The sequence below is a fragment of the Podarcis filfolensis genome, assembly GCF_964270895.1.
Source record: "Podarcis filfolensis genome assembly, chromosome: 4".
NCBI lineage: Eukaryota > Metazoa > Chordata > Lepidosauria > Squamata > Lacertidae > Podarcis > Podarcis filfolensis.
The window spans coordinates 38137008-38154607 of record NC_139607.1 but is presented as its reverse complement, the minus strand read 5'-3'; the positions used below and the strand labels follow the sequence as shown (position 1 = coordinate 38154607).

At 40.1% G+C, this 17600-nt stretch overlaps 2 long non-coding RNA genes across 2 annotated transcripts; one reads left to right on the top strand and one right to left on the bottom strand.

Annotated features, from left to right (window-relative positions):
* Nucleotides 1-2001: 2001 nt before the first annotated feature.
* On the bottom strand, nucleotides 2002-14656 carry LOC310761938. The gene is made up of 3 exons (XR_014547758.1): nucleotides 14507-14656; nucleotides 5146-5245; nucleotides 2002-2096 (listed from the first exon to the last, which is right to left on the bottom strand). It is a non-coding gene; the product is annotated as an uncharacterized lncRNA (long non-coding RNA).
* On the top strand, nucleotides 9450-13156 carry LOC310761931. Its single transcript, XR_014547751.1, has 2 exons — nucleotides 9450-9542; nucleotides 12578-13156. It is a non-coding gene; the product is annotated as an uncharacterized lncRNA (long non-coding RNA).
* Nucleotides 14657-17600: the final 2944 nt, after the last annotated feature.

The following is a 17600-nucleotide window of genomic DNA, read 5'->3' as shown; positions in this document are numbered from 1 at the left end:
TCAAGATAAATCTACCTCCTTCACACTTTCTGAAATACTATGTTGAACCAAAACACAACCATCCTTAGAAATTCATACTTCTCCAAATTTTGCAATGCAGCTTACCGGCCAAGTAATTGTACAGAAACACATATACTATGAACACATATTAGTGCAAAATGTATTATATCAGGAGAAATACGCATTGCAAAAATATGCTAAGAGAAATCTGTAATAAAATGCTGGTGAACTTTCATGAGGACTTTTAAAAAAGGAATTCTCAAACTGATGTGGAAATGTAAAGAACTGAACTTAAGATTTTATTAAAAAAGAGAAACAGAGAGAAATGCAAATTGACAGTTTTGCCCATCCCTATTCCTCATCTATGTTAGAAATAATTATAGCAGCTCAAGTATATTTTATACTTATGGAATACGAATGCTTCTGCAGTGTTCTCTAGACAGCTTCTCAGGGCTAGTTCTGCTTCAAGTATTGAAATACTGCCTGGGAAATGTGAAGCTCTCAGTGCAGGATCGCCCTCTTTTACAAACAAATTATCTGCCTTAACATGGCAGGTAGCTACTGCTGAGGAACTATTGACAATACACCTCCAAACTCTATTTTTATTCTCTATCTGCCTCTGCTTCTTGGCAGGCGTCACATGTAAAAGCCAATGTAAAGATGGCAAAGTGGAAGAGGCTGCCTGCTACTAAGGTTTGTTCAAAAAAATTCTTGACCAGTTTAGGGGGGAGGGTTAAGGATGGAGCTGTGTTTGTGGTGCTCATTTAAAAAACCAATTCAAGGGAAACGGATAAGGGGAGGCAATGCAGTGGAAGCAAAAGTTCAGACATTGAAGGAAAAACTAGAGCGACGTTGTTCTCAGCAGCAGAAGGGTAGTGTAGATAGAGTACTAGGCTTAGGCTGGAGAGCTCCAAGTTCAAATATGTGTTCAGACATGAAGCTCTCTATTTGACCTCAGCTACTTGTCTTTTATTCACCTATCTTATCTCACAAGGTTGTTGTGTGGATAAAATTGGGGGACACCATGTGTACTGCCCTGGAGGCAAAAAAGGGGGGTGATAAAAATGGAATATATAATTATAATAAATAAAGAAGTTTGGAATCGGGAGGATTTTTTTTCTAATTTTTAGAAATAAAACCAATCCATCTAACTTATTTCTCTGCAGTTCTGTCAAGCAGCAGATAGAAGATGCCTGGATGAAAATAAATGGCAGTGTTAGCAAATTCTGAGGTAGCAAATATGCCACAGCCCCTCTATTACATTTTTTCATTTACCAAAAAAGTACATCCATTCATAGCTACTGCTTTGATTTAAATAAATAAAAAAACCACATGCATCAGCATGTGCACGGCCATTTGTTAAGAAAATAAATGCAGTGGCATATTTTGTACTGATCAAAAGAGACATCAGCAATTACTATTGAATTTTTCAAAATAGTGCTGCACTTTTTTTGATACAAAATTAAAATGCAAGGAAAACATGACATTGAAATAGCATTGCTCTGTCAATCTCCTGCCTTTCTGGCTTCATCTTTGCAGCTGCATTAACCACACATATCCTGCGTATTAAACAGCATACAGGCTATCCTTATGCATATTGATACAAAGGGCAAAGAAGTTGTGAATAAATAATGTATACGTATTTCGCAAGAAACTACTTTATTGAAAAACATTGAAGAGAAATAATTTATACAACCAACATTATTCCACAGAGCAGTAGCAACTAATTTACTTTCATTCATTCTTAATTCTGTGTGTGCATGCTATACAGTTTGCATGATGTGTACAAATGGAAGCACCCACCCGATAGGACAATGAACTGATAACGTTCTCTCTTGAGAACATCATCTCTAATTGCACTCATCAGCAGTTACATACAAATGCAAGGAGCCAAAAGTACTTTTTTGCTTTTTCGTATCTCTTATGTTGATTGTGCTGTGATGGATCATATAGAAATCATGAAAAGGATGTTATAAAATTAAATATTTTACTCACTGACAAAACTGCTTCTCATCTTCATCTGTGACTTTGGCTGTGCCCCAGGAAAGGGAGAGGGTCTGCTGAATTTCTTCTTCAATGAAGTTTCTCTCCATGATCTTTAGAAGTACAGAAACTAATTTAGTCAATATATTTGCTCTTCATTAGACCAACAAGAGAGACGGCTTTGTTACTGGTATTTTTCAGAAGGACAGCAGCTAAAGTTCTTCACCGGTGAAAAGAGACAGCCACAAAAATAGCGAAGTGTGCAAGCATGGCTGTGGCACAGAGACTAGGAAAACAGAGGCAATAACAGCTTGGAGACCAATCATATTTCATTATTCTGCTGAGTAGAAACAAGATATGCTTAAGAGGTCATGTGCTTTGAGTGCCTTTACAGAAGCAAAGGCTCTGATAAGATGTCTCCTCACCCTTAACAGAAATATGGCTTTCTATTAATGCTCAGATTTGATGGTCAGACATACAGATTTCCATCAAAACATCCAGGATGGCATCAAAATGCTGAGCTACTTTTTTTAAAAAAATGTTTTTAAACCCTAAACGTTTTTTTCTCGGCTTGCTTAGCAAAGCTTAGGATTTCTGCCCTTCTGTAGCATACTTGAAGTCACTAAAGCAGAAAGTGGAACGGTGGGACCAAATACCTCTGCCAGATAAGGAAAACTTTATTGAGCAAGAGCAATTTACCACAGGGATAAAGAAAGAGCAGAAATTTAGAGCTTCAAGACTGTCCTCTCAAGGAAGGCATCAGAGTTCAGCTGTACAGAGAATTAAGCTTCGTTTAAAATACACAGCACTATCAAACCACTTACAGACTATTCTGATTCCTCACAATAATCCTAAAAGGAAGGGGGTTCAGAATTGCTTCTATTCTAATAAAACCTTTGAAAAACAAACCAACCAAGGAGCTGTACAATATTTAAAAAACCTGGAATTAAAAAGAACAAGAAATAATAACAACATATAGGCTTATATTCTAAATACACAAGAAGGACAGGAGAATGGGAAACGTTGAATATCTGTACTCGTTTGACAAGTAAATTATTTAAGGATATAGATGTGCATGCGAAAATGAAATGGAAGATTCTGTTTGCCAATCATGTAACAGTGCAATTAAATAAAGGGCAGAATTTGTATGTATTCTTTCTGCTGTTGTGAGTGGTTAAAAACAAAGGTGTACATGCAGACTCTTGGCAGCCGTCTGTATTCCTATAATTATGAAATGCTTCATATAATTATTTAGTTTCTTTGTGAATCATTTCCCATGACACGTCCCTCATGTGCTTGTGTGTGTGATATATACAGTATGCACACACAAGGGGGGGCACAAAACAGCAATCACTTGTGTATAAATTCAGTTAAAATCCAATAGAAACACAAACTAGAATAAATAAATAAAAACACCTCCACTAAGGAGGTTTGTTCAAAGAAGACTCCTGTCTAATATGTATGTATACAAGGGAGATTCTTTAAAACCAATTAATATTTATTGGTTTTTCCAAGTTTTTAACGAATCAATGCCAAATTACATCAAATGGAATACAAAAAGTTGACTTCCAAGTCTTCGTCATAGATGTGTCCCTGTTTTCCCCTCTGTGCTGCTTAAGGGAAGGGAAGATTCAAGGGAAGATTCAAGGGAAGATTCTAACTGCTGATATTGATATTCCCCTTGCATAGAAAAGAACAATGAAGGTCTTGTATGAATGGTGATCTGAGTGCAAACCAGAGCTGCTGAATTATGTCCAGTAGCTAGGATATTGGTATTTTTCAGAATGACGACAGCGAGAGTTATTGACTAGTGAAAAGAGGCACCACACAAGTAGCAAAGTGTAGGATCAGATATGCATGCAAAATGTGCCTGTGTGTGCACATTAAGCTGCTTTTATTTTTCTTCCAAAGGAAGACCCATATACACATGGGAGGAGAGGTGTATTCAAAGGCCCAAGGGTTCAGGTGTGAATTTTTAGGAAGTCACCAGAAAGTTAACTTGCAAAACCAAACCATAAATGTACATATGAAGCCTCAGAGCCTAAAGAGACTCCGTAGAGTCAGAAGACCATGTGGGATAGTTTAAGTGCTTCTACTAGAAGCATCAATTACTAGAAATGTAAAAAGTTGACCTTCAGAATTAGCAATGTCTATATTCTATATTCCGTGCTTTTTATTATGACATCACCACAAGTCCTCACTAATTATACATTGTAGAAGTTCAGCTGTGATGTCATGACAATTAAAGTCAGAGTCAGTGCATCCAGTGTTTCAAGGTCAAGGATAAAGTGACAGGCTAAAAATTCCTCTATTTTCTCGCAGAAAATAAATATGTATTTATGAAGCAAAGGGTTGTGCACTATGCATTTGAAATAAAAAGCATAGACACCCCAACTTTTCAAATTCTGTACAGCGGCAGAGGAAACAGAATGGAAATAATTGGGGGTATCAAATCACCCAACTGACTTTTCACCTTCCCTCTTCTCCCCTACAATCCCATCCAGAAGTTCAGGGGGCCGAACGGGACATGAGAGGTGTTATGCAAGAACAGACTCTTCTGCAATCATATGGAGATAAGCCAAAATATGCTGTTCCATATTGAACACCGCTAACTCTTTGGGGAAGGACAGAGGACTCTGCATCATATCTGAACTGAAAATGTGAATTTCCTTATTTTTAGGGCTACCGTTCTACAATTCAGGCCCAGCTCAGCAAACAATGATTAACGTCGAACCTAAAGCAGAGTAGTTAGAAGCATTTTACCACTGGGCCTAATGTTCTTCCTGTTCATGCCAGTATTTTTCAGAGTTCTACTAATAAAACATATTGTATATGGCAGTGGTTCCAAAGCTTCTTTTCTCTGTGGACTGCTTGAAAATTGCTGAGGGTCTTGGCAGACGATTTAATAACGTTTCTGTCTGTTGTGGCTATGGTAATGCACTGTGCTATATGCTGTATGTTATTTAATTGCTTCTTTTATTTACATTGCGTTTTATTGTAGTACAGTTTTAATGCTATACCTTGAAGGGCTGTTGCGAGAATAAATCAGATCATTACTGTAAGCCCTGTGCTTTATTAAGGAGTCGTATAGAAATGATTAGCAATTTAAACAGTAATAATAAACGAAGCATCAGCAGTACCTGTTCAGCATACAGAACTTACTTGTAATGCTGATTCAATAGAAAGGGGCATCATCACCTTCTTCCAAGACAACTAGATCCACTAAAGCAGGCTGGGATGCTGGAGACTACTTTGTTTACACCTATGGAGTAAATTTAGAATATTCAGTTGCAGGTGAGCAGCATATTGTCCCCAAACTTTTTGAAATATGATCTGACCCTTGTTGCCTCTTTGGAGAGATAATCATGTTGGACTCTTCTTGGGGAGTGGGGGAAGAGGGAAAGTGTAAGGATTTATGCTGACAAGCTAGTGGAGATAATGCTCTGGGCACATAGCCATCTCTGTAGAAACGTTTTATTGCAAAACTTCAAAGCAGTTACAGGACTTCAAACACACATCCATCTCTTGCTAGTCAGATGAACCGTCTGACTTTTTCTGGTACCTCCCCCAGCAGGCCCATTTCCTCAGTCCACGCCTCCTGCTTCCTCTGTGCTGTGAGTGGCTAGGTCCTGGCACTGGCTCCCCCCTCCCAGCTTCCTCTTCTGACATGGCCGAGGAACTGCTGATTAACAATGTAGGCTCTCTGTAATTGCCTCTCTCCCCCCTCAGCTCTTTGGCAGCTTCCCATTCCCTGACAGAAAGAGAAGGCTAAATTTGCCTTTTGGGGTCCAGACTTGTTATTTTGTTGGTGGTGTTCTGTCACATAATGGCAAATGCAAGTTGCGCAGATGAAGTAGATTTGGAGCTTTTGCACAGCAAACCTGCTTCCAAAGAAAACCAGACTTCTGCAGTAAGGAAAATGCACTGACAGGTGCGAGATAACAGTTGCTTGATGTGGCCATGTAACCTCCTTGCAGCAAATCAGAATGAATGCTCAATAAGCAGGTCCTCGAGAAGCAATCTTTCTAATATATAGAGACCAATGCCTTGAACAACTGGTAGCTACAAATCGACATAAACGTTTCCCACTATGGAAGTTTTGGGCTTGTTAATCCACTTTTGTCCCATTTGTATTAGCCTGGACTAATCCCCATACACATGTATTTGAATTTGTATTCACTGGGCAACTTTGGTCTTTCCTATTCATACCAGTAGGTGCTTCCTTTTGTGCTTCCTCCTGGCTTCAAATCTATTGGTTCTGTTATGGCAATTAAGTACCAACAGGGAATGCATGCACATAGTTGCATGTGCACCTAGTTTTTTAAAAAAATCCCCACTTAAGAAGGGTGGTAATGCACAGTCAGGCAATTGTAAATTTGCTTGCGCAGTTTTCTAGTTTTGTGCAAATCTGAGGGCTGGTTCTATACAGTAAATGAAATCTCCAATAGGATTTAAAAGGACTGCCAGCAACAATTTGGACTGACAGCCTAATCTTATATGGAGAACTAACTGTGAGATTTGATTGAATGGTTGATTATTTAATTTCTATACCACTTAATATATTAAAAATATCGCTAAGCAGTGTACAAAAAAACTGAAGCTGCAACCAACTTAAAATATTACAAAAATTCACAGTTACATAAAAATGTTTTATTAGTACAAAGCTACTAATATATGCAATGGGACGCGGGTGGTGCTGTGGGTTAAACCACAGAGCCTAGGGCTTGCTGATCAGAAGGTCAGTGGTTCGAATCCCCGCGATGGGGTGAGCTCCTGTTGTTCAGTCCCAGCTCCTGCCCACCTAGCAGTTTGAAAGCACGTCAAAGTGCAAGTAGATAAATAGGTACTGCTCCAGCGGGAAGGTAAACGGCATTTCTGTGTGCTGCTCTGGTTCACCAGAAGCAACTTAGTCATGCTGGCCACATGACCCAGAAGCTGTACTCCGGCTCCCTCGGCCAATAAAGCGAGATGAGCGCCGCAACCCCAGAGTCGTTCGCGACTGGACCTAACAGTCAGGGGTCCCTTTACCTTTACAGCCTCCCTCTCAGTCTCTAGCTTTGATTTCCAACTTACGGGTTGTTTTATTTATGGGTTTTATGGACCATTCAAATTAAGCCAATTTAAGAGAAGGCTGTCTCCTGCTATTGGAATGAAATCTATTTCTTCTCTTCCCTAATATCCCATCCTTCTTAACTATTGGTTTTTATGCTGGCTGGGACTGATGAGAGTACAAGCAACAACATGTGGAAGGCAACCATTCTCTAAACAAGAAGATGGGGGGAAATTTCATCAGATATTCAGATGATGCAAAACAGGGGGGAACAGCTTACATATCCAAAGAAAGGAATAAAATTCAACATGACCTTGACAAAACACAAAATTGGGCTGAAACTAACAGAATAAAATTCAATAGACAAATACATCATTCTGCATGTAGGCAAGCAAGCAGGTAAACAGGTATAGAATGGGAGATATCTTACTTTGCAGTAGTGCCTATGCAAAATATCTGGGGAATTGTAGTGTCTCATAAGAGGTACATAATCAGCAGTGTTTTGTGGCTGCATAAAAGGTTAATGTAATTTGAGGTAACTGCCTAGACTCCAAAGACTCCTCTGAAGAGAGTTAAGTTATGGGGAGAATATTTCTTAATCTCTCTGTGTTTTACATGGTTATTTCATCAATCATCACTGCCTTTATTTTAAGATGCAATTGATCTAAGTGATTAGAGAAGCAAATCGAGCAGCGTGATCTACGTTAAAAAGAAAATAATTAACACATTTCATCTTTTAATTAATTTATCAAAAGCCAGCAGCAGAGCCAGGCATTTAGTGTTTCGCCTCAACAGCAGAAAGATCAGGAGAGGACATAATTCGTGGGTCAGACCTCCAGACTGCGCCCTCCCCCAATCTGTTTAGGATGGTCAGGAAAATCTTCAGAACAGTTCATTGAGGGGGGATAGATTACACTGATGAAATGATTTCCTTAGAGCTATGTGGAAACACACACACACCTTATTGCTTGGCTGTAAACACGGTATGGCTCATGCATCTGTATAAAGAAACAGATCTGACGTAAGTTCTTCAGTACTGCTAAATGCACTGCAAGAATACTCAACGGTGGTGTTGAGGGAATTATGAACATGGTTTCCTGCTTGCTGCCTTGAAATCTGTTCCCAGAAGCATTTAAATACAAGCTCTCTCACATATTTGTTTTGGTAGATGCAATTTAATTGACCCAGGTGCTTACTAGGATAGAGTTGTGTTTAATTTCACAGTCCAGCAGCTAAAGATGAAAAGGAAAAGATGCAAAAGAAATATATTCTTAGATATGCCATAACCTGACAACTGTAGTGCTAAATATTTCCAGTGCCTCACTAAATGAGCAAGCACATAAATATACAGATAGTCACTGGGTTTTACCCCTCATTCCCAATTCCCAATTTTGCTCCTTAAAATGCAGCAAATGTTTCTTTCCTTGGCTGCATATACTTGGCTGCATAGTACAGTGGTGCCTCTCGTTACATACTTAATTCGTTCTGGAGGTCTGTTCTTAACCTGAAACTGTTCTTAACCTGAAGCACCACTTTAGCTAATGGGGCCTCCCGCTGCCGCTGCGCAATTTCTGTTCTTATCCTGAAGCAAAGTTCTTAACCCGAGGTACTATTTCTGGGTTAGCGGAGTCTGTAACCTGAAGCATATGTAACCCGAGGTACCACTGTAATGCGTTGAATGACTAAAGGCTTTATTGTGAAGGACTGGGCATATGCAAAGTCATGAGAAAAGCAAACCAGATTTATTTAGTTTTTAAGCAACTCCATTGTACTTAATCACAGGATATGCTTTGACTATGAAAACTACAGTAAAAGCCAGTTGGTTTCTAGTGCTTAAGGAAGTCTACCAAAGTGAATGCACAAAAATAAGAAACACAGGCAACCTCATCTTTGAAATAAATATACGTAGAAACATAATGCATTATATGTAGTTCCACAATGTAGGCATATGCATAAGAACACAAGAAGAGGTCCACCATATCAGACCAGGTGAGCCAACCAGTTCACCATCTAACCACAGGCTTCCAGGGAGCCTGAAAGAAGGCAAATTGCTTTCTTATGTCAACCCTAGTCAGGCATCTGGTAACCTGCAGGTAACAAATGCATTAAGGGTCCAGTGAAAGCATGAGAGGGTTAACCTCACTCCCCTCAGTACATGCTGGTCACAGCCCTGGTGACTCATGCTCAGTGTCCTCCTGAAGGAGGGCCACTTCTGCACCCATAGGGTTTCCAAATTTGGCCAAGATTTTGGTTTTTGTTCTCATGAAGGAAACCCCATGCTTATAGAAGTGACCCCCTTCAAACAGATGCTTGTTATCATGGTATGTGGTCAGCTTATGCAGAAACATCAAGAGGGTGGAACCCTTCCCATTCCTACTGATCTCTTCCCAAGTTTGGTATCCATGGTTACGAGATGCCTGAATATGGCCTGCTGTTGCTCCCAGTAACTGGTACTGCCACTGAAGACAGACATTTCATGTTCCAGAGAGTCTCATAGATTGCATACTAAGTATCAAGGCTTTACTCTTCATAATGAATTTACACTGAGCAGAAATTTGTTGATAATCGGATAGAACAATATATCTAACTAGAGACTATATTTATCTCTCTCTTTTTTCACTCACTGCAAACACCTCAGAGCAGCTAGGTTTACATCTGCTATTTGCCACAGTAGTCTTATTCTTGCAGATCTGCTGTAATGACCTGTAAATGGTATCATCCAAGCCATCAGATTAGATCATCATTACTAATAAATGGCAAAGCGTGCTGGAACCTAAGCCAAGGTTTTCCTTGCTGTTATTTTACTACCATACTAACAACAACCTATTACAATATTAGTCATATATCAAGATCAGTCTTGTAACTAGCTATTTTTGTTCTATATTCAGAACAGGCTCCATACTCCCCCGCATTAGGCCCACCACACAGATTCAAAATGACTGTCCTGCCTTCTCAAAGGTTATATTGCTATTATTATGTCCTTTTAATGAAATCAGCATTGATTTGGGACAGGAAGAGATTAAAGAGTGTACATGGCTTCCTTTCGTACCATTATAGCTCATGAACAGCTAGTGTGTTATCATTAGGAGTGTTTGACTAGATAGTAACCAAATGAGCAGAAATTTCAGGTTCAAATCTCCCCGAAACCACTAAGATCAGTGGAAAATCTCTCTCTCTCTCTCTCTCTCTCTCTCTCTCTCTCTCTCTGACCTCAGACGATTGATATGAGGATGAATGCACAAATACCATATTCCTCCTCCTCACTTGGGAGGAAAGGCAGGATAAAAAGGTAATAAAATGTTTGCATCAAAATGAATGCCTGCTTCAAAGAGCCATGCACTTAAACTAGTCTGGTTCTTCTTCCTTAAATAAATATACCACAGAATTTAATATAAAGCATTAAACCATTACATCCCCCAGAAGTACATAACAAAACCACCATCCGCAGAGCTTAAAGGTCAGAAGCAAAGTGGGCATTAAGTATCTACTCTCAGTTCAATGTGGTTTACATTTCTTGTTCTTTACTTTACAGTACTTTTATTGAGCAGTCCAGGCTACTCCCATATTCAATCAATTTCTTCCTGTCTTGACTTCAGTTTATTTATAGATTTAAAGTTAGCAGTCCCCATGTCTAACTGGGCTTTTAGCTTTTCATTTAACTTCTTTACTTAAGAAAAGGTGGAAATCTCCTGAAAACAGTATGTGAAACTGTTGCAAGAGGATCTGTCTACTGAGCCAGCGATGACTTATTGCTACCACATTCCATTGTCAAATCCTTCTTCCTTACTTCTTCCGTCACATAATGCACACCTTTATAAAGTATTGTGAAAGAGCACCTACACAAAATACTTTCTATTCATCAAAGTAGACCGCTAACAAAATATTGCAGTGTATTTGCACTCCCTAAGGTTCTCTCCATACATCCTTTCTGTTGCACATTCATGACGATTTGTGCTCATGATGCTAACGGGGCAGTCACATGTGATCCTGCTTTCAATACTTGTTTGCACCTGCAAAAGTTTTGGGATGGTCACACAATTTCATTATTTCATTCCCAATCAGTGCATAGACTTTGTGCTGAAATTCAGTAACTTTTTATAACACTAATGCTCTGTTTATTTTTCTCTCGCTTTTGTTGTGCTGTTGCCACTATGAACAACATTAATCTGGTAGCACAACAAACCAAAGCAAAATAAATCACCACTAATGCACTATCAAGCTGGTTAATTCACCTCTTCCTACTACTTTTTATTTTTTTTTTCTTTTCCACTGCACTCAATATTCCATGGTTTGCCCCCTCGGGATTTCCCCCCACTCTAAAGATTTCTGCTTCTGCCTCACTGCTGTGCAGACACTGCATATAATTGTGTGTGTGTGTGTGTGTGTGTGTGCGCGCACGCGCACGCACGCACGCACGCACGTGCACATATATCACTTGAGTTGAGTGAGTTTATGGATTTCAGCAGCAGCACACGTGCCTATCTGCACATGGTTCCCTCTCTGTTCCCTCTTCAGATCCAGAAAATCAAAGAAACACAGACAGGCATCACAGCTGAGGCAGAATCTTGACAGGCACAGACATTAAACAATTTCAGTGATAATGATAATAAAAGCGTACTTGCGGCTTAAAAAAAATACTTGCAAAGACTAGTGTATTATACCTTTTATCTATCAAATACTTTTTAAAGAGAAATATAAAAGTGTACATGCATCTTACAATGTCATTAAAATGTGGTGGTGGTGATTTTCTAAATACAAAGAAGTATACAAGCTCAGTTTTTATTGGGCTCCTGAACAGGGTAGTTTATTTGTCTAATTTATATCCATCAAGACCAGATTTGAATTTCCAAAAGGTGTTGTCTTTTTTTTAAAGAAAACCTCAATAATCACTCGTGCCTATAGGCAGTGCTTTTTTTCTTAAAAAAAATGTTTAGGGGTACTCTCATTTTCCTACTCATACTGAAATACTGCCCCTCAATGAGGCCAAACTTAGATTCACAAAATGTTTAGGGGTATGCGTAAACCTGGCGTTTCCATGTGCTGCACTGGTGCAGGCTCGCCAGAGCAGCTTCGTCACGCTGGCCACGTGACCCGGAAGTGTCTCCGGACAGCGCTGGCCCCCGGCCTCTTAAGCGAGATGGGCGCGCAACCCCAGAGTCGGTCACGACTGGCCCATACGGGCAGGGGTACCTTTACCTTTATGCGTACCCCTGCATCCCCCCAGGAAAAAAAGCACTGCCTATAGGGGTTAAACCAGTGTCTCCTTTAAGGATAGGGACAGGAGGAAGCTAACTGAGTTAGTTAGTTTACTCTTAAGCGCAGCACTCACAAATGGCAAAGGTAGGAAGTTGGCTTCACCCACACAACTGCGGAATAAAGAGAGACTGTGGCTTTATTCTAGGAAGGGCTTTTTAGAAGCTGAACTGTATTTCAACTCCCTGTCAATATCATTGGCTCCATAGTATCATGTAATCACACAAATCAATAGTCTGCCATTTCGCATGCTTGTCGTTATGAACAGAATCTTTCTTTTCTTCTCTACAGCAAGCGTATTAGCTTTTCTATTGTGAAGTAAAACCTGCATGTTGTGAAACCCTGTGGCTGCCCCCAAAAGTCAAGGCACTGAAAGTAGATTTAAAGCCGATGATTAGATGTGATACAATCACCACAGAAAAGCAAGATATGAAAAATGAAGATGCCGTAAAAATGACTCACGGATGAATTATTTATCACACTGGTGATCTTGAAGTCCATTAATAGCTATAGGTCCACAAAGTATCTGAAATTACTCAAAGTGACAGTCTTAGAGCAATTCTGTAGAACTAGAAATGAATCTATGGACACCAAAAGACATCAGCAGACATATTTAAGTGAAGTGTGGTTGGCGGCCGTCAACAAGCTACTGATCCTTTCCATAATACTACTAAATGAAGCTTATATCCTTCAAGAATTGATGTATGCTTTTAGTGCCGCCTTCTTCATATAGTTGTCTGAAGTGTTGTCTGTAAGCCAGGCACTCTCCAAAGTACAGCCAGACTTGCTTTGTAATAGGATACTAGATTCTATTCGGAAGTTCATTTTATCTATAAATAAATAAAATAAATCCAATTTTCAAATAACAAACAGTATATTTTAGTCTGTGTGCTTACCAACTTCAGCTTTTTAAAAATACTTTGATCATTTTTCGGTACACTTAATTCTGCCCCTGTCCATTTTTTCTATGGAAGATTTAGAGTTGTCTTTCTTGCATCATTTTCCAGTAATCCCTGGTGACCCAGAAATACTTTTAACTATTTTTTGACAGGTCAAGAAAACTCCCCACTACTCTTTTCCTGTCAGCAAAGGGACTTACATTCTTAAAAGAACCTAGAGACACTACAAGTAAAGACCTCTTCAGGCTTTAACAAGTGCATGGTGATAACTGAGGGGGGAGAGTCTCTCTCTAGACTCAGATCATGACAGGGCAGCCTGTCAAATACATGGAGGCTGTCCCCAAGAGCTGAAATCCTGAATGCTCAGAGTTCCAGCTCATGGGAGGCTCGCCTGGCATCTTCATTATACGTCTTTAGACATGAGGTGAGAAAAGGTTTCTCTAGAACTAGACCTTTGGCTGACTAACATTCGATGGTCTTTTAAATGTTTTTGTGGGAGGGGGTTTTTGTTGGCTTGTATTTGTATTATTATGTATTTAGCGTTCTCATTTTGTTTGTTTGTTTGTTTTTTGTGAAGCTGTATTTTAATTCAAAAAGGAGCCATATACCAAACAAAATGAACTTATTCTCTCTGGCCTACCACCCCCTCCTCCACTACTGGGCAAAATTGTCTATCATTAGTTACTCCTTATTTTGACTGAAGTGAGAGATTTTGAGATTTTGCCTGGACCAAACAAACTTATTCCATTTGTGTCAGTCTATCAATTTTATATTGACATACAATATCTCACATATTTTACAGGCACTTTTCTTTCTCCAAAGCTACTGAAGCTAATGGAATCACAGCAATCAATCAGATTTGCTTTGCACCTGCTGCTCACAAACATATCAAATTCCACTCCTTATTACTAACATTCTATTTAACCATTAGAGTAATTTACCTAGTTTATAATACCTGAGGGAAAAGTAAAAACAATCCATCTCCCAGCTATCAAAATAGTATAGTGTTTCACAAACTCTCAGACACGCAACAGTGTTAAAAACAAAAAGAACAAAACAGTCCTGTCACAAGGTAACAAAAGCTGAGGTGCACCACAAACACATTCAGGTTCACACATCACCTCAGTGACTCACTACTGCTTGCTCTATTATTAACTATTATTATTAGATTTATTACCTTCCCCAGAAGGTTCCGGGCTGGGTTACAGCATTATAAAATGCAGCATTAAAACAGTTAAAAAACTAATTACAATCACAACTAAACATATCTCTGAAGTATCAAAGGGTAAGGAACTGCATCTTCAGCAAATAAACTAGTTACCTGAAGGATTTGAGCTGCATTTATGGTACGATGATAAGAAGTTACCACAGCTGACATTTATAAACAGGCCACAAGGGTGAAGAAAATGACCTGAGGTAAATTGTGAGCCAGCCCTTAGGTCTGAAGTAGGAAAACCTTATGGGGGAATGAAAGAATGCCAAACAACACAACTCATCTCACAGGTTCCCAGAAGGTAATTTACAGTGCAGTCCTAAGCAAATCTACTCAGAGCCAATTCCTATTGAATTCAGTGGCGCTTACTCCCAGCTAAGTGGTGTTAAGATGACTGCCTAACAGATCAGGAGTCAGAAAGTTGTAGCCTCCCGGATGTTGTTAGACTTTGATTTCCATCAGTCCCAGCCATGATGGGAGTAACTGGAGGACCACAGGTTCCTCATTTATAGTCTTTAGGGCTATGCTGGAAAAGGGGCTACTTATTTGTATACAGTGGTTACATACGCTTCAGGTTACAGACTCCACTAACCCAGAAATAGTGCTTCAGGTTAAGAACTTTGCTTCAGGATGAGAACAGAAATCGTGCTCTGGCGGCGCAGCGGCAGCAGGAGGCCCCATTAGCTAAAGTGGTGCTTCAGGTTAAGATCAGTTTCAGTTTAAGAACGGACCTCCGGAACGAATTAAGTACTTAACCCGAGGTACCACTGTATAGGCATCAATCGGATGGACTCTGAAATATTTTGAAACCTGAAAAGAAACAGTTCCCTTGAACACAGAAAAAGAACTGTTATGTCAACACATCAACATACTAGGTTTCTGTAGAGAGACATAAAAGCATCCATTTCCTTTCAAGTAGGCAAGTTCGAGACACAACTGGCACTCCATCTGCTGGAATCTCACGACCAAATTCTTTTATCTGTCTTTGGAGACATTGCAGAGATGCTGTGTTACTTCTGCCCTCAAGGTTCTTAGGTGGCTGGAGAGAGACAGTGATGCGTATGAGCTTAAAGCTTGAAAACGTGAGTCTCCTCTTCTTCTCTACATCAATTGGTAGAGCATTTTTCACGTGAGTGTTCTCAGGATTTGCAGCAGCCTTCCTTTTGTTGAACTGTTGGGTTTATCAGGGCTTGTTCTTCCCCTTCCTGTGTAATATTACTAGCATTGCTTCCTTCAGGCTGCTGCTGACCACACCAAAGTCCAGCCCAGTGGCGTAGTGTGGGTTGTCAGCACCCGGGGCAAGGCAAGTAATTTGCGCCCCCCAACCCGTGGATTTGCGCCCCCTAACCCCCAGATGTTGCGCCAGGTGCGACCGGCCCCCCCCTGCACCCCCACGCTACGCCACTGGTCCAGCCCTGGAACAGAGGAAGCAAGCCACTCATTTACAGAGTTGCAGGTGGTGTTTGAACAGCACAAGAATGGTTGAGGGGGGTGTATCTTTGCAGACGCCAGTCTCAGAAGAGCTGTCAGGACCACAGCCAGATAGCGACACTTTTATTATCCCCAGATGTGATTTAACCATAGAGTGTTAACAACTTGAAAATGAACAAAACCATGACTACAATGGGAAAACTATATTCTAGGGGATTTTTTTTTTAAGTGCTTACCAATTCACATACACCGAAAAGCATGGAAGTCATGTTAAACTTGAGAGCATTCCACAGCAGGAATGGAGGCCACCTGTAGGCCTTTACCTAATGTCATGTGGGTGAGTGGGGCATGGATGGCAAAGGAGCTATCTGCCTTCCACCAGCAGCATGATGGGCAAAGAGGAATGGGGTAGGAGTCAGGGGCAACAGAAAGTAGAGAAAGGTAAAAGGGTGACCCCACCCACATCTGTCTCTGGCCGTGCCAACCACCAGCTTTGGCCTTGTCTACATGCATTATTCCTAAAGAAATGCCCAGGGCTGTCCATGGCCTTTGGTACATAGGTTGCCCACTGCTGTGTGTTTTCTACTCATTCTTTAAAAATATGCCAATATTGCCATCATGAGAATTTGCAGCTTGTCACTGGACACTGGGAGGAACAGTAGAAGGTTAGGCATGAGTCTGTTACTTTTGGTCAGGAGGAAGAAGACCGAAGGGGAAAAGAGAGTACTAGCAAGTAGTGGTTCTCCAGTGGAAGTGAAGAAGGCAGCAGCAGATTGATGCTGGGAGGATCTGCAGAAAGAGCTTTGCAAATGAGGCTGTGAAATGTTGTCTGTGGAGCACTGAGCAGCTCTATACTGTGTGTGTGTTTTTAAATGCACAGCAGTGGAAAACTTAAAGAGGTAACAGTGTCTTTTAAGTTTTAAAAATCCTATACTGCTATGCTTTACAAAAAAGTTCACAGGAGCTTTTAAGGATACTGCATGCAGCATTCCAGACAGTCTCACATTTTAAGGCCTATCAGAGGACACAAACAAACCGAAAAAGTGTACAAGCAAGAACACACCCCTTTGCTGCCTCTTAATTATTTTAGCATAAAAGTAAGACAAACTCTGGTCCCCCTTCCCTCCGATAAGGGATTATGAAGGAAAGTGAATCTCTTTTACTTCCCTTGGGGGGGGGGGAATCCCATAGACCTATATGTCTCCAATCTGTCAAGCTTAATTCTCTCTTAATCCACATATACATGCACACACTCAGTATATAACTGCTGGTAAGTAAGCACTGAACAAAGCCTAATTCTAATATCTAACCTGTTAAGTAATTGTGTTTAATAATTTGGTTCAACCTTAAATAAATAATCTTGTTCTGTCGGACACCTTTAGCTTGACTCAGCTACTGTAATAAAGGGGAATAAGGAACGGTACCAAAAGTGGTTGGTGGCTGCATAACGTAAAATAGGTTCACTTTTGCATAATGGCAAGGATTTTTCTAAACATAGACACTTCATACATAGGAACAATTGGTTGGATTTAAAAGCTACCATATTTTGGTATCAGTATGAATACAGCAGCAGCATCTTAAACTCATCTTCAACAAGCGGTGGGACTCCAACACTGTAGCATAATATATCACGCAGTTTCCCACACCAACTTCCAAAGCAGCTTAGCTGGAATGGTTTATAGACCAGCTAACTTAATTGGTGTCAAGAGTTCACCATTACATCTGCAAAAACCAGATTGATGTGTGTCAGGTTGCTTCCCTGTAAATAGTA